The 16,509-nt window shown below is 44.2% G+C and overlaps 1 protein-coding gene across 1 annotated transcript in view; it reads right to left on the bottom strand.

Annotated features, from left to right (window-relative positions):
* Positions 1–837, bottom strand: part of CCAR1 (cell division cycle and apoptosis regulator 1) — a 44,319-nt gene extending 43,482 nt beyond the window's left edge. The window contains 1 exon segment of the mRNA XM_043519335.1: positions 315–837. The gene's annotated coding sequence lies outside the window, so the exon portion shown is untranslated.
* Between the last annotated feature and the right edge of the window lie 15,672 nt (positions 838–16,509).

The raw sequence follows: 16,509 nt of genomic DNA, 5'->3' as shown, positions 1-16,509 counted from the left end.
TGTTAACCTGAACAGTCGTCATTTGCAAAATAACTAAAGCTTTAACACTTTTATTTAATTATGCATTTAATTATGTACAGAGAGTCCCACTGATCTCACAGGAATGACTCACATACATATGTACAGGGTTGCGACGTAAATTTGTCTACCAAACATGACTATTCATTGCCATTTGTATTACAGTTAGCACCATGGGACCCCAGGCATAGAGCAGAACCCTACCGCGGTGGGCCCTGCATAAATCCCGCCCCAAGAGCCACCTCGCAGAATCCCGGTAACAACTAAGGCGAAAGGGAGCGCTCCCCGCAACTCACAGTAACTACAGTGCGCGAAGCCCCGAAGTACCGAAGCCTGGGCCTGCAACCTGAACAGCCACAGACCGTGAACGCGGCAGGGGCTGCTCTGAGGGAGTCGCTGCGCGCCCTCGTGAGGCGGCGGGGGCGGGGGACAGGTCCGAGGGAGGGAGTCTCGGTGCGGGAAGCTGAGGGCAGGTGGCCGTGAGGAAGCTTCCCTCTGCACCGAGCGAGGCCAAAGGCCTCTGAGTGATGGAATCTGCTCAGAAAGGGCCCAGGCGAAGCAAGTGGCTCCGTGCGGCTCCTCCCCGCCAACAATGCGGGGCCTGAACGCTGGAGCGGGGCCTACCCCTAGGGGATCCCGTCTTGCCTAGACAGGCCTGCTCCCGGGGCAGCCCGGAGGCCCCCCCCCGCCACCCGATCGTTCCCTTCGGAGCCTCTCGTCCGAACTCCGCGTGCACCCCCCGTACCTGAGCCAGGCTAGGCTAGGCCTCACTGGAGCCATTTCAAACCCATCCAGCCCACACACACAGACGCTGCCGCGGCTCCCCACTACGCATGCCTCCTAGGCCGGAGCGGAAAAGGGCCACGGCGCCTACTGCTGACGTTAAATTAAAACGTGCGTCCCCCCCGCACGTGCTCCGCCAGTGTCGCCGTCGCCACAGCAAGGAAGACGTCGCTACTACGCACGCGCCAAGAGGCGGGCTCCTGCCGTGGAGGTCGCGGAGAGAGAGCGTAGCCCGTTGCTCTGGATGAGGCACTTCGCCGCCATGTTGCTTCGGGGCATATGGCTCAAAGGCCGACGCTTCCGCCATCTTGTTTTCGGGCAAAGGCGCAAGTTGTATCCCGCCTGACTGGCTGGTTGGGCCAAGCGAAGCGAATCCGGCCCGTTTCTCTCTCACGTGGACCTCGCAGGATTCTCCCTGGCTGTGCTGAATTTATGACAGCTCCCCATGCACCCGCCCCGCCCCCCCCCGAAGACTCCCAAGGCTACATAAAAAGAAAAGGAGTACTTGTGGCACCTTAGAGACTAACAAATTTATTAGAGCATAAGCTTTCGTGAGCTACAGCTCACTACATGGCTCTTTCCTTGTTATTTACATGACTCATTACAGAACCTCAGTGTAACTATTCTTTACTAATGATGTACATTATTTCAACGTAAAAGTGATGAGGCACCACATCTGTGTGGAGCTTTGGTACTGAGATAAGGAATATTTGAGAGAAATATGCTCCATGAGCATTCAAGGCACTAAATACTGCAGAGCTACCGTGCAGACGGGGTGATCAAGCTGCAGTTGGGCTATGGGACTCCACTCCACACGGAAGTGCACACACACTTCACGGCAGTTGTTGCTGCATCAGCACACAGGACTATTTGGGATGGAGGAAGAACAGAAACATGAGTGGGGTATGAGTATGTGCAACTGCTGGACAGTATGTTCCACACAAAGTATACAGACATCTTAGCCTACGGGAGGGGGTGTGTGCTAAGGTTTGACTTGCATGGAGATTTCTTGCAAAAAGCTACTTGAATTGGGCTTTTGACGGAAGACGAGCCTTTGCTTTGGGCTGAAAAGCATCATAACAATGTAAGACACTGCTGATCTCATTAAGAGGCCAAAAAAACATGGATCTTGCAAAAGCAAAATTTTACTCTTAAAGACTTTGCGGAATATTTATTTATTTTTAAATTGGAGCAAAATCCACTTAAAAGGCACAGCATCAACCAGAATTTTTCCCTGAGGGTATATTTTGGCTTCATCCCAATGAGACACATTCCACATTCACAAGTGGCACAAACTGCTTTATGTTCTGGCAGAGTACCTAGAATCAAGCAACAGTCCACAAATTACTCTAGATAAATATAGAGTTGAAATAAATTATCTCATTAAGGTTCAAAGAGAGGCAAAGTTATCATACTTAGAACTTTATATGTATTGTATTTTAGCTACTGAATAAGTTTGATGATTTAGAATGATCTTTATATTGTTAAGCATAGTTCTATACATTTAAATTCTTTATTCATCCTACAATGCTTACTCACAATCTAATCCTTAAGTAGTCTTGTTGAAGTCATCTACCTTGTATGAGTAACTACTCAGCCCAAGTAAAGACTGCAGAGCTTGGCCTCAATATAGTTGTACAGTTCAAGAGATCAAGCAATGTTTACAAGCAATATTCTCCTCAGTTATGGAGCATTTCAATGTGCTTATGAAGCATTATAACAACAGGTCCAAACATTTCAGCTGAAAACTAGCTGTGCCATGGGGTATGTGATTATAGCTGTTTACACTCACACAGTTCCCTTATTGCATTTTCTGGGCTAGTAGTTTTCAGTGTGCTAAATTAGCATCTGTGGAAGGAATGCCTCTTGTTGGTCAGTGTGAGGAGCAGTATCAGATCAGTACAATGAGGGGCTGGTAACCAGAGGGGCAAAGACAGAGAGCTAAGTGTGGGGACTGATGGTGACCTGGCAAAGAATGTACAATAATTAATAAAATAAAATATAATTGTAAAAATACACAGAAAAGTGGCTGGAGTTAGAGAACAAAATATTGTGGGTTGGTGGAACAGGATGAGGATCCAGAAGAAATACAAAAGTGGGCTCTGAGCATATTAGCAATGGTTATAGTCATACTCTACCCGAGACAGCAGGAAATCAAGATTGTAATTCCCCTTAAACCTCTAAATCAGTGGCTCTCAACTCTTCCAGACTACGGTACCCCTCTCAGGAGTCTGATTTGTCTTGCACACCCCCAAGTTTCACCTCACTTAAAAACTACTTACTTACAAAATCAAACATAAAAATACAAAAAAGTGTCACAACACACTATTACTGAAAAAATTACTTTCTCATTTTTATCATATAATTATAAAATAAATTAATTGGAATATTAATATTGAACTTACAATTCAGCATAAGTATATAGAGCAATATAAACTAGTCATTGTCTGTATGAAATTTTAGCTTGTATTAACTTTTCTAGTGCTTTTTATGTAGCACTGTTGTAAAACTAGGCAAATATCGAGATGAGTTGATTTACCCCCAGGGGTACACGCATTCCTGGTTAAGAACCGTTGCTCTAAATGATCTCCCCATAAGAGGGGGTCAATTTAATAACTCATCAAAAGGCCCTTTGGCCAGCATACCAGAGAACAATGATTTTACTAGATATACAACTAATTTCCAGAACTATGGTAAGAACATAAGAACGGCCAATCCTGGGTCAGACTAAAGGTCCATCTAGCCCAATAACCTGTCTTCCGGCAGTGGCCAATGCCAGCTGCCCCAGAGGGAATCATCAAGTGACCCATCCTATCACCCATTTCCAGATTTTGGCAAACAGAGGCTAGGGACACCATTCCTACCCATACTGGCTAATAGCCATTGATGGACCTATACTCCATGAATTTATCTAGTTCTTTTTTGAAATTTAAAAAAAAAATTTAAATTAACGTCCCCCTTCATTGGCAAGTTTTTGGCATCGCCCTTTACATGTATGGTGTGGGCAAGATTCATACTGACTTATTTGGTCTCTGAATCCTCCTGTTTCCAAGTTAAAGCTGGTTGTTGTGACTTTAATGCTAACAAATAGAAGAAATGGCATGGAAAAAGCACTGGGAAAATGTGGTTAAATAAATATTGTATGTATTGTGGTAGAATCTGATGGATAACAAGGATTTATGGGAAGAGAATGAACAAAGGAAAGAAACTAATCATCAGGAAATACAGCTTATTAGTTAAATTTATTAGTGGAGTGCCACTGGCTTTCTTTGTCTTTGCCCTATGGTAGGAGTGGGCAAACTTTTTGGCCTGAGGGCCACATCTGGGTGGGGAAATTGTATGCAGGGCCATGAATGTAGTGCTGGGGCAAGGGTTTGGGGTGCAGGAGGGAGTGTGGAGTGCGGGAGGGGATGTGGTGTGCAGGAAGGGGCTCAGGGCAAGGGGTTGGGGTGCGGGGTGCAACAGGGGGCTCAGGGCAGGGGATTGGGATGTAGGAGGGGTGCGGGGTGCAGCAGGGGGCTCAGGGCAGGGGGTTGGGGTGTGACAGGGGGCTCAAGGCAGGGGGTAAGGGGGCTCAGGGCAGGGGGTTCAGGTATGGGGTGCAGGAGGGGTTCGGGGTGTGGGCTCTGCCCTGGCGCTACTTACCTTGACCAGCTCCAGGGTGGCAGTGGTTCGCAGCAGAGCTAAGGCAGGCTCACTGCCTGCTCTGGCCCCATGCCACTCCTGGAAGTGGCCAACATGTCCGGCAGTGGCTCCTGGGGTTGGGGGAGGGGGCGGCAGGTTCACCATGCACTGCCCTTGCCTGTGGGTACTACCCCCGAAGCTCCCATTGGCCACGGTTCCCTGTTCCTGCAGGCAAGGGCAGCACACGGAGCCCTTTCCCCCACCCAGGGACCGCAGGGACATGGTGCCAGCCGCTTGCGGGAGCAGCATGGGCCAGGGCAGGCAGGAAGCCTGCCCTACCCCTCTGTGTCATGGGGCTGGCAATCCTGCGGGCTGGATTGAAAGCCCTGATTGGGAGGGACCTGCCCCACAGGCCACAGTTTGCCCTCCCCTGCCCTATGGTGCACCTTAGAAATTTCCAGCAGGTTTATTTTTCAGGACATTTAAATGCTGATATGGAAGAGCTAAGAGTTTAAAGCCAAATTTGTCATGGCTTGCATGGAAGTGTCACTAAAAGCTGTGTAGCGTAGACATAGCCTCAGTACTTCTACCACCCCCCTCCACTCCAATTTTATCATCGGCAACCCTAGGCACCCTGTGTTCAGACCTAAATACTACTGCAATTATATTTGTACACAATATGCCTTGTGAGATATCATCTGAAAACTAATAACTCACTCATCAATAATATCATTGTGAAATGTATGGGAGAATGCTATGTGTGGAATCATGGATACTCACTGACATTATGCGTTACAGTCTGTGACTGAAAAGTGTTTAAACTAGGCACATCAAGGGAGTCAATAACAGGTTTTCTAAAGACAAAGGAAAGAGGCCAAATGAGGTGTGGCCTAATTCAATGGGCTATTAATTTGTAGCTGAAGTTGTATGAAGATAACATTTACATTGTAAAATTGGAGCAGGATCACATGGGAACACAGCAGAGGACACTTTATTCAAGATGGAGTTGGCCCCCCCAGAGAAGACAGGTGACTGAACTCCAATGGCTTAATGTGACCCTTGAAACAAAGGTAGATTTTGAGATATAAGGATACACAAAAAGACTTTGGATTATCCTTCATCTAAGGAGCCAAGGAAAACCAGCACCTTGGACTCTATATGGAGCCTGGCTAAGTAAGCCAGCTATTGCTGGGAAAGGAAGATTTGTGAGGAAACAATTTTGAATAAAAACTGTAGCTTTTAAAGTTAGGTCTTAGTCATTAGAAACCATATTTTTAACTTTTTAAAAAACTATTTCTATATTTATTCCTTTTGTTTCATATCACTTAACCTATGTCCTTTTGTTAATAAACAGGTTTTATTTTTATTATAAACCAACTCAGTGCTGTGCTTGAAGGGAAAGATGCGTTTACCCAATTAATAAGCTATAATGTACTGATTCTTTAAAAGAGCAGCAAAATGAATATCTTCTGTGAGTGCCCAGTGATAGAGGCTATGCATTGCAGAGAAACATCTCTGAGGAGCTCAAGGGCTGGAGTTCACTGATTGTTCCCTGATAGGCCAGGTTTGGGCCAGGATCGCCTTGAGGAGTTTGCTGCTAAGGAATACAGACTCGTGTAGCAGGAAGCTACACACAGTATAATCTCCAACAAAGCTCACTCATACTGAGACAGAGAGGTAACAGTGGCTTAGCGCTCTGGGTGTTTACAGCAGCATGTTACACTGTCCCAATACAAACTGGAGCTAGATAGAAAGGGGGTGGGGTTGAGGTGGATGGGGTTTACATCCTGAAAGCAGAAGGGAATGCATTGGCTGTCTAGGAAAAATGAGGAAACGTTAGTCACAGCAGCCCTTTCTTCTTTGGAAGATTATGAAATTTTTATTGTCTGTGTTCCTGGTATCTGGTCTCTCCCCACACTGAGCCATGTTGCACAAGCTGGGGGAAATGGGGGTAGGAGAAGGATGCAGTTTGGCATTTGGAGAAACACAGAGTAGTGTCCTGTTGCTGTGAAAAGGCATGGGCTCTGTGGTGCACATCTGAAACCTGGCAAAATAAAGTTGTGATGTGTCTTTCTTTCCTTCTCCATTTCACCGTTGTTAGGCAGGCACAGGGACAGGATTTTCTGGTGATGCTGCAGTGTATGGGGCTGGGGGGCTTTCTTCGTTTGCATCTCCCTTTGCATGGAAACTCCATATGCTATCTGAGAATATAGGCAAATCCCAGTCAAATTGCTTCCCAGTCACGTAAGCATATTTCAGCAACTATCTCTGACCCAATGGAATACAATTGTATCTAATGTTAAAAAAGCAACTATAGACCTGATACTACAGTTTATTCACCAAAACGTATTTTTATACTGGTCCCCACAGAGGCTAATAGTAATGGGCCTCATAAATGCTGATTGCTCCTGGAAATGCAATTCCCTTGGAATATTGCTACCTTAGCTCATACGTTTTGGGAGTGCCCCCATATCAAGAATTTCAGGTATGAGGTGGGTCAGAGGACCAATTTGACATTGGGTACTAAGCTGGAGCCTTCCCCCTTAGATTTAATTCTCGGATATGACCCTGATAGGTGGAGATTATGTGGTAACAAAGCAGCGTAGTTCCAACATACAATTGTGGTAGCTATAAAAATTAATCCTGCAAAAATGGAAAAGTTAATCCCCACCAAATATTGATGCCTGGCTCGGTGTTATGGCTAACCTCACAACTAACAAACCACTGGCACTTCACAGAAATGACTTTTTAGAGGTCTATGTTTAACATAGAACCTACAGATAGTTATGTTGCTTCCCCTCCCCTCTCTTTATCCTAATCCTCTTTATTTACTTTGTGTATTATGGGGAATCTTGTATTTTGGCATATTTGTTGTATCTGGAAAAATAAATAAAAATTATATTTTTTTTTCTTTTAAAAAACCTCACAGGGTTGGTGTCAGGGACCAGCCCAGTTAGGAACAGCACAGCAGCTGGCCTGCTCCCTGACTAATTGTGCTGCTAGGCAACCAGCGAACCCAGTTGCTTGTTTCCTGTACTCTGCCCACCCTGGATACAACTCTAACTGATACACTAAATTCTTGCCTTCACCACTAGGCCTGACCACCCATGGCATGGTTAGCAACATTTAGTAATTAAATCAATCTTTAATATCTTCAAAATGTGCCTTAGATGTTGTGACATATCAGGACACAATTCAGATCAACGAGTAGCTGTGTCATCCCTGCCCTACAACCTGGGATGCCCTTTACAAAGCCTTGCTACTATAGCTATCAGCATGAAAGTCACTCTCAGCTATGACTGTGTGTGGTACAGTCAGCAAGCCACACCTTGGTGGTTACTAGCTTTAAAGATTACTACAGGGTGACCCCAACACACTCCCAGTCCCTAATTTTCTTCCAGAAATTTGCCCTGTACTGCCCTGCCCTCTACTGGACAGTATAAATATATCAAGTCTGTTATTCCTTTAAACTAATATGTTCACAACTTGTTACCCCAAAGGGGGTTGCCCAGACACTTCATCTTAAACAAACTGGATTAGATAAAACAGTAAAACAAGTGGATTAACTACAAAGAGAGATTTTAAGTGAGTACAAGTAATGAGGCCTAGAATTCAGAAATGGTTACAAGAAAAATAAAGATAAAACACTTACTAGTGCCTAACTTAACTTTAATAGATTGAAGCAAAACTTCTCACCACATGCTACCAGCAAGATTACTGACCAAACTCTTTCAGGTCAAGACCTCTCCCCCAGGGTCGAATAGCTGCTTCCTTTGTCTTTTAAAATGCAGAGAAGGTAATGGGCAGGGAGGGAGAGAGAGGTCCCTTGGAGTGTCTGTCCCTCTTTTTTTATAGTTTCAGTTCCCCTCTTGAAAAGCATTTCTAGCTGAGAACTAAGAGACAAGGAGCCTATGTGGAAGGAAACTCCATGGTGTTTCTTTGCTAAAATGTAGATTTTTGACCCTGCCTGCTTTCCTGCCAAAGAATGGCCACTTAGCAGATAATGGTCCATCTGCCTTGTTTACACCTGACTGAGGCATCAACTTGCCCTTTGTGGCTGAGGAACTGGTTTGGCCACTCCCCAGACTTATCTGGAAAATATATATAGTCATGATGTCAGCTTGTGTTTTATAACTTCGTATAATGCTGCCACATGCATTTTGCCATGACATTACTCCTCCTGGGGGAACTGTGTGCCAAAAAATTAAAAACTCTGCACACAATATTTTCAAATTCTGCAAAATTCTGCATATTTTATTTGTCAAAATAACATAATATAATCACACCAGTTTCAATTATTTTTGGTCATTTATGTCTGTAATAATACAGACAACAAAAAAGATTCAGGAAATGTTTTTTGGCAAATAGATTCCTTACTAAGCATATTAATACCAAATTCTGAGTAAAAATTCATTTAAACTACAATACAGTACTGTATTTCCTGAAGCAATGCAAAGGCTAGGGGGAGTCAGGGGTGACTGAGGAGCTTAGAGAGAGGGAAGTAAATTGCTGGGAAAAAGCCTGGGTGTGAACTTGGAGGGTTGTTGGCTATGGGTGGGAAAAGTATGGAACGGGTTTCTTCGGGGGGCAGGGAGGGATTGTTAGGGAGCTTCCCCCATGGAGACCCTGGCTGACCCCTAGCCTCTCCCATTCAATCAGGCACATCTTCCCTGGTCCCCAGGTGTTCTTGCATCCCTTGTCCATGTATCCCTCCACTCCCACTCCCCATCTCCACATGGCCCTGCATCCTCCACGGCTCTGTATCCCATCCCTATGTGCCCTGACCCAGACACTCCCCTGTCCCTATGTAGCTCTGCACTGTCTGCCCCTCACTATGTGGCCCTGTGCCTCCACTCCCACTCAGCTGCTGACCCAGTCTGTCCTCCCCCACTAGCCCTTATGAGTCCCATCTGACCCCTCCAGCATGCCATGCTGTCTGTCTCCCCATAACCCTGTCTCCTGACCTAGCCTGACAGGCGCTGTGAAAAAGGCAGGCTCTTTCTCTTCCCTAGATGGCTGGGAGCTGCTGCTGTGTTCTATCGCTACAGTACCCTCTGGTGGGCAAAAGGCAGAACTGCAGCCACCTTTCGGCAGAAGCTTTTTTCTGCACAAAAAAAAAATGTGCAAGGCTCATTAATTATGTACATGCAGTAATGCAGAATTCCCTCAGGAGTAATATTATTGATCAGCAATTTATGAGTGTTAAAAAGGTACCTCAGAAGGCAGACCTTGTATAAACATTATTATAGTAGTGTATAGAGTGTGAACATGGGTATATTCTGTCACAGATGTCTAGATAAACCTTATGGGCCTTTGTGCTTTATAAACACATAAGACATTTGCATTTATCTCCCCCTAGATATCTCCCAGAAAAACCACTTAATACTTTTTATTCCTAAAGTCCATTCTTGTTTGGCACAATATAGTCCTTTGAACCTTCTGGTCTCACATCTCCCCCTCCTTGAGAGGTTACATACAATCCTGGCCCACAATAATACATAAACAATTCACTTAATATAACAGACCCCCCCAAAAAAACTTAATTAAATAAGATCTCCCAAGGATATTGCAGGAAATGGCTGTATCTGTTATGACTGTCATAAGGGTCTTACAGTCTAAGTGGACCTCCGAGATTTCAGCTGCAAATAAAACAACAGCTGACAGTGCCTTTTGACATAAGTTGTACCGTACACTACTGAAACATGAGGGCCTGTTTTCCAGGCAGTGGGCAACACAAGGAACCAGTGAAATGGATTATCCTTCTTTTTAAACTGACAACAAGGGTAGGTTTTTAATAAGGACAAGATATAAAGCATGAGCATATGTGCCAAGATCAAGTGTAAGCGGGGGAATAGTCCCGCTATTGTGGGGAACTTTCCTGGCTTCTGCACTACCCTGGTGAAGTGGGCTAGTTGCAGGGATGCTGTGGGTTGGACATTTGCTCTGGTGGTGGTCACACGCTCTCAGGCTCTAAGTGGTAGGACCCTTCTTCCCAGTGTCGTCCCCACCCTTTTGGGGTTACGATCCAAGCCTGGCCTGCAGATCCTCTTGGCTGAGGCGTCTCCCTGTGCTGGGCCCACTGCCCAGGGTCCCCCTCGCTCTCCCCAGCTGCTCACCGCACCCAGCTCCAGACTGCTCCAACCCCAACTGCACCACTCTGTCTCAGCACTGCTGCTGCTGCTGCTCTGCCTCCAGCTCCCTGGGCTGCTTCTTTGGCCCTTCTGCCTCTGGTTGCTACAGCTCTGCTCCCAGGACAGGTCTGCTCTGCAGGCTGCTTCTGTGACTCTGCTCTCAGCACTGACCTGCTTCCTGGGCTGCTTTTCTGGCCCCTCTGGCTCTGGTTGCTGCAGCTCTGCTCCCAGGGCAAGTCTGCTCTCTCTGGACTGTGCCTCTAGCTTTGGGGCTGCAGCTCTGCTCCCAGGACAGACAGAGTCTGCTCTCTCTGGGCTGATTTTCTGGACCCTCTGGATCTGGCACAGCTCTGCTCCCCAGCTTAGCTTGGGCCCCTGCTTTCTCCTTAGCTCAGCTCCACTCTATCCAACCCAGGCAATTCTAGCTCACATGGAGGATGGGACCTCCCTGGCCTCCTGACTCTCTGATTAGCCTGCTCGCCCTGTCATTCAGGCTGACCTGGGGCATTGGCCTCTCCCCATTGTTCCTGGGGACTATCAATCTCAGGGTCCTGGTTTCGCATAGACCCTTCCCCTTTTAGTACTGGGAGCTAGCCAACCAAAGCATCCCCACTGAATGTTAGTAAGGGGGCAACAGTCCCCTTACACAAGCATGCCTAATTCCTGTTCAAGTACAAACTGTTTTGCAGTTACTCTTCAGAAAGGCAGCTCCCATAGGAGAGACTGTAGAACTCAACTGTATGGGAGCTATAATATGGCAGAACACTTCTGCCATGACTAGTGTATGGTTGCCATGGAAAAAGTCCACGTTCACCTAATTACCTTGGTGTGGTAATGGAGATCTAGAATAATAATATTCCAAGGTACCTCAGCTACAGCTCTGCCAGCAATGAAACCCTGTGCATATAAGAGATGGATTGAGAAGGCTTAGTTTTTGTTGAGCAAAACCCAAACCAGATGTAATTTTCAGACAATCAACATTTTGGGACAAAATGGGGGGAAAATGTCCCTGTTCTAGTGGACTTAATTTTGGCAATCTATAAAATGCATTGCCAAAACACTGAAATCAATGGTTTCAGAGTAGCAGACGTGTTAGTCTGTATTCGCAAAAAAGAAAAGGAGTACTTGTGGCACCTTAGAGACTAACAAATTTATTTGAGCATAAGCTTTCGTGAGCTACAGCTCACTCCATCGGATGCATTCGGTGGAAAATACAGTGGGGAGATTTATATACACACACAGAGAACATGAAACAATGGGTTTTATCATACACACTGTAAGGAGAGTGATCACTTAAGATGAGCTATTACCAGCAGGAAGGAGAGGGGGAAAGGAGGAAAACCTTTTGTGGTGATAATCAAGGTGGGCCATTTCAAGCAGTTAACAAGAACGTCTGAGGAACAGTAGGGGGTGGGGTGGAGGGAGAAATAACCTAGGGAAATAGTTTTACTTTATGTAATGACCCATCCACTCCCAGTCTTAACAGGTGAGGCTGTGGCCATGAAGATTAACAATGATCAGTATATGCTTTAATTTTAGGATCTTTCCTTCCATGATGTAAAAGACATTTTTCTAACCACTGTAGCCTGATTCTTTAATGGTTAATGATTGTTTTGGTTACCAACTAGTACCAATTTAATGAGTAGGGTTCTAGTCCCAGAATCAGGCACAACAGAATTTAAACAAACAATTTCAATAACCTCTTGGGAATCCCAGGGTACATGGAAAAGCAAATACTTAGCCACTTTTATTAACACAATCAGTAAAGACAAGAAAGCTCCAAATGACATAAACAAACATTCCTTGCATATGCTCATATACTCACACCTTTCCTTAGGGATCTGGAGGTAAGAGACAAAGGACCCGCTCTGTCCCTGGCATGCAAATGACTTCGATAGGTCAGTGTTAGATAACCACAATGAAGAGCTGAAGCGTTAGTGGGTTGCCTGGTATTGTTATGTACCAACTCTCCTCTTAAGCAAGCTATTCCCACTTTCCCAAAATCTAATCTAACTGTCAGGCCATTTTATCTGTGCTAAGAGTTTTAGGCCTGCTTCACTTATGCTAACCTGCTTAAACCAGTGTCTTACAGGATACAGGCCTGTAGGTTGCTTGGGTTACTGCTAAGTAAAATAAAAGGCTAAGCTAGCTCTACTGGCTATACCACAGGGAGGTAGTTATTTCACTGTACTTATGATGTGTAACCCAAATAAAAAAACATGGAGTTACATTTCTGTGCTATTCCTTAGCTACGTAAGTGTTATTACTGGAACCTGTTCTCTGTAGCTGTTGATAGGTTTATTTATGCACCTTTTTCAAAAGATCAGGGGGGAAAAAAAACAGATTCAAATACATTTCCAGCTATCTTTCAGTGCCAGGAAAACCTGAGTTTCATCAATCAAAGTTAAGGCAAGTATTTTTTTCCTTTACACGTGAATCATAAAGAACAGGAATAGTTTACAATCTGCTGAACAAATGAACTATGTTGTGTTCTTGTTCTTTATCTGAGGATTTTTTTGAAATTGCATAATATACTGAAGCGTTATATTCCCTGAATGCATGAAACACCCATTGTTAAACATTTTGGTACATGGAATTATATTAAATATTTGACAAAAGTGTGTCTTGTCTGGCTTGAAGCCACAGACAAGAGGACAAAATCAGCATTAACTCAACCTTCCTTATTATGCTTAGGGATTGTAACTCATATGTAAAATTACTGTTAGCTCTTTTTACCTGAGTGGCTAATCTAAGATAAGGGCCCAGCAGGTGTTCCAGTTGGGAGCAGAAACTGTCAAGGGAGTCTGGTATTTTCTTCTATGCAGCCTGATTTATCTACCAGGAATATACAAAGTCCTGTTTTTCTGAACACAGTAGGAATCAAATAGCATGTGACAGTTCCTCTTTTTGCTGTTCCAAACCTACCTTTTCAGCCAACTTTCTGTACCCAAAAAGCTTTTCCTCCTAGGTTTAACTCAAGGCCTCATTACTGTGCTTCTAGGCTGTCTGATCGGCTTTCTCCCTTTACTTCTGGGTTGTCTCTGTCCCACCCACACAGATAATACCTTGTGGAACTCTCTCCTGCAAAAGTCCAAATTACTGGAGGAGATAATATGCTCTTTTTGTCTTAGGTGGGGCTGTCACTCACAGATATCTTAAATTAGAACTGAAGATCACAAAAGCTGTGTTGAAGTTTAACCCCTTAACATTATCCTTTTATTTTTAAGAGCTGTGAAACTAGGTTACATGTAATGATCTGCCATAGAGTCTCAAAATGGAGTAAGCTAAGAATGGTGTTTGCTGTCTTAACTGGGAATTTGCTTATGTCAGAGCATTTATTTGGGTTTCCCCATTCACAGTGTAGACAGTGTCTCTGGCTACACCTTTGCATTTATCCTTTTTGGGATGGATAATTTGCATGACTAGTATGGATAAACAGCCTCCCACTAATTTTGGTGAGAAGAGCATTTAAAATGCTGATTAATGATTGCTTCAATGTTCTGTTCAATTTGAGTGGCTAATGAAGTTCACTTTGACGCTTTGTTTTCTTTGGCAATTGGGAGACGTTTAAATTCTCCTTTTTCCAAAATAATGTGTGGTATTTATTTCTACTCCCTTTAGGTTGCCCTCTTACTTTTAATTTCTGTTGATGCTGACCATGCTTTTTTTTTAAAGGGCAACTTTATTTGTTCTTTGAATTCTTACTTTTCCTAGCTGCTTCTTCCAGGCTGCATCCTTCCGAGTTACATCTCCCAACACAGGAGCACACACAGATCACAGTCCCTGCAAGAGTCCACTCGCATTGATTGCCCCCCTGTATTTTAAGGGGTCATAAAACTTTTATCTAATTCTTCCATTTACCTTATTACATAAGTAAAAAACATGGCTATTTTTAAAAACAAACTTAAAAACAAGTACAAATTACAACAATTTATTACATTTATTATATCTGTAAACATTAGGAACCCATTTCTAAAACTTTCTATTTGCATGTCTTCACACATGTATGCATCCTATACTCCAAACCACTTTTTGCTTTGTAGAGGAAAATTTCTACAGGTTTGATATGTTAGCCTAGCACTAGATTTGTAGGTGTACTTTGTTCAAAACCAATGAATTAAGAATCACTCTTTACATGTCTGCCAGTCAAAATCTGCATGCTTCTGTCATAGATAGCAATAAAAACCTATTTGTGTATACACTTTACTTTTCTGTTTTTGTCTACCCTGGTTGTCATTCATCTTGAACATATCCATGCACAGATGCAACGAAAAGAGGGCTGGAGGCCTCAGGGAGAGATAAGGGGTAAAGAAAGGGAGAGCAGAAAATTTCTGCCTTTATGTTACATCTGCGATAGCAAAACTTTTAATGACACCACTATTACTCTTAGACCGCTCCTTTATAAGTCTGGAGTTAGATAGAATATTAAATAAACTCCACCATTATTTCTTAAGTATTTTTTTTAAACAGAAGAAATTTACAGATTAAAAATTCAGCTTGTTCTAGTGGGGTGTCAATAAAGCATTAATTTGTGGGCCAGATTCTGATACACTTACTCATGTTGAGGAGTACTCCACTTTCAGTCATTGATTTCAATGGGGCTACTCATGCATTATGGTGCTAATCAGCATGAGTAAAGTATAAGTATATGAGTATAAGAATTTGCCCTTCTATGGAAGGGCAGAAAGATCCCTTTTTTTACAACAGGCATATTCTGGGGAGGAAGGGGTTGCCTTGCCTCGCCTCGCCTCAGTGTGAAAGTAGATACTGCCCAATTCCTAAGTTCTTGTGTTTGTGAGCATAGCTATCACAGAAATACTTCTCTTTTCCCCTGTAATTCCAGACCATGTTCAACCAAAAAAAGAAAAATTCCCCAAAGCCTCCTGCTCTTCATCTATATTTGTGCATTTTTTCACTGTCCACTAAGCCAATAAAGGTATTTTGGTTATTACTGTGGCACGGAGGTAGGAAGGATGAGGTAGTAGATAGGGCCCTGGACTAGACTCCAGAGACCTGGGTTTGGTTCCTGACTCAACTAGACTCCAAGACTTCCTGGGTGATCTGATCATGTAATCTAGCCTATTCTTGTCACTTTTTTTCTTTAACTTGAAATTAGAAGTGTATAGATAGGAGAAGACAGGGTTCCTTTCTGAAGGAAACTCAGACTATCTGCAGGATGGCTGAACCACAGCCCACAGAGTTTTACAATGTAATTCAGAGCTGCCTTCATGGTGTGACAGTGTAAAAGGGTGAGCCTGCCCTGTACTGCCTCCTGCTAGCCAAGTATGTCTCTGTGGCACCCTGCCTCAGTTTCTCTTCTTGCAGGGCACAGTCTAGAGTTAAACACAAAATTTCCCTGCTGGGGTTCAGCGTTAGTAAGTTCAAATAAACTTGAAATAAAGGCTTTCTGACCTACAGTCTCTTCTCTTGGTTCAGGGATTGCCCGGATCTCTTTCCGTGGGTCCCGTATTTCTCAATCCTGGCCTCCCTTTGGCTTCAAGGGCCAGAGGTTGCATAGTGTCTCCCCTTGGCTTCAGGGGCCTTGGGTTATTAACCAAGATCAGATTACACAGGAAGTCTTGGAGAGGGGGTGGGCCTCTGGCAGGGAGCAGGGCTAGGGTGTTTAGTTTTGTGCGAATAGAAAGTTGTCAACTCTTCATGGGTTGCATGATTGTCATTCTTTGTGGCTTGTGTTTCTGAACTCAGCACCTCCTGTAGCAACTTCCCCAGCTGCTTCCTCCAGGAACTCTTTCAGCAGCTGCCTCTATCATTCTTTCCCTTACCTCCCTGGGCTAAGAGGTCTACTGGTAGCAGTCCTTCCCCTACTGCTGTCTCCTCCATTCTTCTTATATGTTACAGTGAAGCAGACTCATCTACTGAATATAACTGCCACCTACGATATTCCCTGTACATTTATGCCACTACACTCTTATCCTGCTCTAATAGTAGTTTT

The sequence above is a fragment of the Dermochelys coriacea genome, chromosome 7, assembly GCF_009764565.3.
Source record: "Dermochelys coriacea isolate rDerCor1 chromosome 7, rDerCor1.pri.v4, whole genome shotgun sequence".
NCBI classification, from domain to species: Eukaryota; Metazoa; Chordata; order Testudines; family Dermochelyidae; genus Dermochelys; species Dermochelys coriacea.
This window is presented reverse-complemented; position numbering and strand designations above follow the sequence as displayed.